Here is a 6,000-nt window from a genome sequence, read left to right on the forward strand (position 1 = left end):
TGCAAGCTTATTAAAAAGCATATAAAGGAAATGAGCGCTGCACCCACCTAGCGTGGCAAAGAGTTTAAATTTTCTGTCAGAATCCAACCACTGTTTCTGCTCGGTTTCGACCCGAGGACCTTTCGCCTGTTAGGCGAATATGATGCCCACTACACTACAGAAACCTATTGCTGAGACGGATGTGCTTTTTAGAAGATGCCTCCTTCCCATAATCTGCTCTGCAAGCAGTGTGACAGTCTGTGAATTCCACAAACAACAGAACAGAGGTCATTCGGCATGGCAGTCTGCCTACAGCTCCTTGGTACGATGGCCTTCACCTGTCTCAAAAGTAACTGTTTTGTAGCGAATTGCAGCATTTATATTTAAAATGCATCCACTTGTTTCCGCCCAGTTTTGAACTGAGGACCTTTCGCGTGTAAAGCAAACGTGATAACCACTACACTATGGAAACTTGATGTGCAAGTCAGTCCCACCGCTTCTAGGCTACGCTTGTTCAAAAGCGCCTGAAACTATAGACTGCCCAGTGTTTTTAACATGGAAACTTGATGTGCAAGTCAGTCCCACCGCTTCTAGGCTACGCTTGTTCAAAAGCGCCTGAAACTATAGACTGCCCAGTGTTTTTAACATGGCAAAAAGCTGCTAGCGGCAGACTGAACATCTTGGGCCAGTTGTTCAAAGGTAAACTGATCGGATTTTGGTTATCGGACTGGATCAAATCTTGAACATGGGTTGTTCAAAAGGGAAAGAATGAGTCTGAAATCAGATTAGATCATGGAATCCAATCCTAATTTTAATCTGGATCAAACCTTCAGTTTGTGTTGTTCAAAACTTGTCAGTATGATTTGGATAACTTTGATCCAAAAAAACAGTATTATCCTGATCCCAACTGGGGGTAGGATTTCAAGTTGGATTCCAAGAAGAAAATGTAGTAAAACTTTTAAATTGGTCAAATAATACTTTTGTATCATTTAGTGTATATATACTTTTATTTATATTTTGCACTTGACTTGTGTAACCGTTGTAACAGTGATAAAGTAGATAAAGTAGACATAGGCTACCAATAAAGCCATTCAGTAAAGTAAAGTAAAAATAAAAATGATCTTGTCCCCATGAAATAATTTCAATAACAAACAAAAATAATATAATTCCATTTTTCTGTCATTCATCACCGTATATTAATTTCAAAGAAACAATCATTAGAGATGAGCCTGTCAAAAATAATTTCTAACAATTGCATACTATACGTCCAGTCAGTCCCTCATTCAGAAAAATGTTTTAAGACGTTTTCAAAATATCCACAATGTATATTTGTTTTTTATTTGTTGTGGCTCAGATGAGGGGTCATAAAATAAATTTATGAATGGAAGTGGATGTTTTTGTTATTTTTGTGTTTTGTCTCAAAATAAGAAGCATTTACAGTGACTCCATGTTGGCTCTTCTACCTGTTCTTTACATAGCTAAAGGATATGTTGTCCCATTAAGAGCACTGGTAATCCGGATTTGGTAATCTTGTAAACTGTGTATCTGGATCAGGGTGATCCAGTCCAATGTTGCTTTGAAAAACCGGCATAAAAGTTAGACGGATTACCTGATCCTGAATAAGAAAAAATGGGATTTCCAAATCCGGATCAATTTGATCCAGATTAAATGTTTTGAACAACTGGCCCCTTATATTACTGTACAGGAAACCTCAAAACCTTTTATATTACTGTACAGGAAACCTCAATGGTCATTTGTTTATATTTTTTCCTTTTCTAAAGAGATTAAACCACAAACATCCCTGCAAGTGTACTGACCTGCTCAACAGAAAATCGCATACGAACTTTTTGCAAATTTCACCCACAGTTTCCGCACAGTTTCGAACTGGGGACCTTTCGCGTGTGAGGCGAACGTCATAACCACTACACTACAGAAACACGTCTTCAGGTTCAGACATAAATCTTTAGGTGCACGCTTATTAAAAAGCATATAAAGGAAATGATCGCTGCACCCACCTAGCGTGGCAAACAGTTTAAATTTTCTGTCAGAATCCAACCACTGTTTCTGCTCGGTTTCGAACCGAGGACCTTTCGCGTGTTGGGCGAATGTGATGACCACTACACTACAGAAACCTACTGATGGAGAGTGTGCTTTTTAGAAGATCCCTCCCTCCCATAATCTGCTCTGCAAGCAGTGTGACAGTCTGTAAATTCCACAAACAACAGAACAGAGGTTATTCGGCATGGCAATCTGCCTACAGTTCCTGGGTACGATGGCCTTCACCTGTCTTAAAAGTAAGGGTTTTGTAGCGAATTGCAGCATTTATATTTAAAATGCATCCACTTGTTTCCGCCCAGTTTTGAACTGAGAACCTGTCGCGTGTAAAGCCAACGTGATAACCACTACACTACGGAAACTTGATTTGGACGTCCGTCTCACCTCTTCTAGGGTACGCTTGTTCAAAAGCGACTGAAACTATAGACTGCCCAGTGTTTTAAACATGGCAAAAAGCTGCTAATTTTGTTGGCAGACCAAACATTTTTTATTACTGTACAGGAAACCTCAACGGTCATTTGTTTTATTTTGTACTGACCTGCTCAACAGAAAATCGCATATGAAATTTTTGCAAAAACCACCCACAGGCATGGCAGTCTGCCTACAGATCCTTGGTACGATGGCCTTCACCTGTCTCAAAAGCAAGGGTTTTGTAGCGAATTGGAGCATTAAATTTAAAATGCCACCACTTGTTTCCGCCCAGTTTTGAACTGAGGACCTTTCGCGTGTAAAGCAAACGTGATAACCACTACACTACGGAAACTTGATATGGACGTCAGTCCCACCGCTTTTAGGGTACGCTTGTTCAAAAGCGACTGAAACTATAGACTGCCCAGTGTTTTTAACATGGCAAAAAGCTGCTAATTTTGTTGGCAGACCGAACATTTTATATTACTGTACAGGAACCTCAATGGTCATTTGTTTTATTTTTGTCCTTTTCTAAAGAGATTAAACCACAAACATCCCTGCAAGTGTACTGACCTGCTCAACAGAAAATCGCATACGAAATTTTTGCAAAAACCACCCACAGTTTCCACCCAGTTTCAAACTGGGGACCTTTCGCGTGTGAGGCGAACGTGATAACCACTACACTACTGAAACACGTCTTCAGGTTGCAGACATAAATCTTTAGGTGCACGCTTATTAAAAAGCATATAAAGGAAATGATCGCTGCACCCACCTAGCGTGGCAAACAGTTAAAATTTTCTGTCAGAATCCAACCACTGTTTCTGCTCGGTTTCGCGTGTTAGGCGAATGTGATGACCACTACACTACAGAAACCTATTGATGAGGCACATGTGCTTTTAGAAGATGGCTCCCTCCCATTTGGTGGTTCTAGATCGGTTCCAAATATGTGTTTCAGCAAAACGGTTCGAAGGAAACCCCCGATCGGCCCGAAACTGACGTATGCGTCCCGTCACGGGCCCCTGGGACGGGTTCTAGAGTTCCGCGTCCCTCTGACCTTTTTTCGCGCTAATTGGCCACCAACAGCCCCATGGAATAAGTTGCACGTGGGACGTCAAATAAACAGGGGCCAAAAGGGGTCGAAAGGTCGCAGCGGCCCCAAATTCGGCACGGCGGTAGTCCGGGGGCCCCCGGTTCTAGATCACGGGTTTGGTGGTTCTAGATCGGTTCTAAGTATGTGTTTCAGCAAAACGGTTCGAAGGAAACGCCCGATCGGCCCGAAACTGACATATGCGTCCCTTCACGGGCCCCGGGGACGGGTTCTAGAGTTCCGTGCCCAAAACTGCTCGTTTGGCCGAAAAAAGCCCCCCTTGACCTGGAAGCGCCTGTGAAGTTAAAACTGAATAAGTTGCACGTGGGAGGGCGGAAATACAGGGGTCGAAAGGTCGCACCGCCTCCAAATTCGCCGCCCTGGTAGTCGAGGGGCCCCTGGTTCTAGATCCCGGATCGCAGGGTTCAAGATCGGTTCCAAGTGTATAATTTTTTTGTGCAAAAATCTCCTCACTTTTGGTCCTACTGAGCATATGTCTTTCTGTGTGTGCAAGAGGGCTGCCACTAATTGGACCATGTCCTCGGTGAAGGGTGGACAGAAAGGTCCGATCGGCCCGAAACTGACGTATGCGTCAACCGGGGCCCCCGGTTCTAGATCACGGGTTTGGTGGTTCTAGATCGGTTTGTGTTTCAGCCAAACGCTTTGAAGGAAATGCCTGATCGGCCCGAAACCGACACGCGGGTCTCGTCACGGGCCCCGGGGACGGGTTCTAGAGTTCCGCGTCCCTCTGACCTTTTTTTGCGCTAATTGGCCACCAACAGCCCCATGGAATAAGTTGCACGTGGGACGTCAAATAAACAGTCGCCCTAAGGGGTCAAAAGTTCGCAGGACCTCGAGATTGGTCACGGACGACCGCCACGGGCCCCCGAATCGGGCCCCAGAGTATCGTGGCTCTAGATGCTTCCTGAGCCTACTAGGCCATCTAATCCTAACTGCTGAATTAACCCTTGCAGACACATGCTCCCATAGAGATCAATGGGAGACAGAGAGGTGCATAAAAAATAGCTAAAAATAAACTTGGCATGCCTCGGCCCTCTGTCTGTCGCAGAGGGCCACGTGACGCAACTTTTTGTAGAGTTTGGGGCCCCTCGGACCCCCGGGGGCCGCACGGGAGCCACTGTCACGTGCAACTTATCCCATTCATTTTCATAGGCGCTTGGTGGACATCCCCACGCAACGGTCCCAATAGCTCCGAATGGCTCCGATTTGAAATCTGTGGCCCCTCAGGGTCCCCTCAGACGGTCCACAAAGACTGGGGTCCGTAGTACCCCGTTAAGTGCGTTACAGTCAAAAACAGCATCCCATCTGTAACCTATTTGACGGGTGCCCTAAATGCTGTCCGTGGACAGTCCATTTTTAGGCTAATTATGTATAATTATTAGCTTTAATGTACATCAGTGTGTTGTATTGTGTCCCCTGTGTGGTGTACAGTAGGTTTCACCTCATAAAACCACTGTAATTATGAAATATGACCTGTTAATGCATTGACCACGGACAGCCTATTTGGACCCCGTCAAATAAGTTGCAGGTGGGACTTCACCACATGTGATGAAATCGCCTAATCATTACGGGGATTCAACCGCTGAAAATGTCTAAGTTAAAAACAGCATCCCACCTGGATGGAATGGAGTTCCGACTGATCCTGGCACGAAGGTGAGTATACTGAAATGATTTAGGCCTGCTCTTCTCCCTGGCCCTGCTCCTCTCACTGCACCTGCATCTCTCACTGCATCTCTCACTGCTCCTGCATCTCTCACTGCTCCTGCACCTCTCACTGCATCTCTCACTGCTCCTGCACCTCTCACTGCACCTGCATCTCTCACTGCTCCTGCACCTCTCACTGGCCCTCATTTATCAAAAGTGCATACACCAAATTTCCAGCGTACACCCAAAACCACGGTGACTTTGATATTTATCAATATGGACGTTGGCGTACGGCACGCTCAAATCCTACGCCAGGTCAGGAGGTGGTTTACATGTACGCACGTTTTGAGTTAGTGCGGAAAGGCAATTGATGTGCCATAGGCACTGGGGTCCTATCCAGGAGCCCGCGGCAGCACGTCCATTGCACATGGCGCCCCAGCCTGTGGAGGAGGCATCTGTCATTACAACAACATGCCGCGAAGCTCGTTCCAGAGGCACTCCGGCCCGTAGAAAACTGAGGTTCGACCACGGGGTGAAGGTCTGACGGCAGGTCGGAGTAACTGGTACTCGGAAAGTGCCGTGTTGCCATGCCCACCTCGGGACTCGGTCGCGAAGCCAAAGCTGAAGCGGTCTCATATGGAGCAATCCGAGCGGCGTTACCGCGGTTGCAGATGCCATATGCCCCAGGAGCCTCTGAAAAAGTTTCAGTGGAACCGCACTCTTGCCCTCGAACTGTCTCAGACAAGTCAGCAGTGACTGCACACGCTTGCTCGTAAGCTGCGCGGACATGGCAACCGAGTCGATTT

The 6,000-nt window shown here is 46.0% G+C and overlaps 2 non-coding genes across 2 annotated transcripts; both read right to left on the reverse strand.

Annotated features, from left to right (window-relative positions):
- Nucleotides 1-2,038: 2,038 nt before the first annotated feature.
- On the reverse strand, nucleotides 2,039-2,111 carry trnav-aac (transfer RNA valine (anticodon AAC)). Its single transcript has one exon. It is a non-coding gene; the product is annotated as a tRNA-Val (tRNA).
- A 613-nt stretch (nucleotides 2,112-2,724) lies between these two features.
- Nucleotides 2,725-2,797, reverse strand: trnav-uac (transfer RNA valine (anticodon UAC)). Its single transcript has one exon. It is a non-coding gene; the product is annotated as a tRNA-Val (tRNA).
- Between the last annotated feature and the right edge of the window lie 3,203 nt (nucleotides 2,798-6,000).

The sequence above is a fragment of the Siphateles boraxobius genome, unplaced genomic scaffold (assembly GCF_051911475.1).
Source record: "Siphateles boraxobius isolate OS27281-9 unplaced genomic scaffold, OSU_SipBor_1 6, whole genome shotgun sequence".
Taxonomy (NCBI): Eukaryota; Metazoa; Chordata; class Actinopteri; order Cypriniformes; family Leuciscidae; genus Siphateles; species Siphateles boraxobius.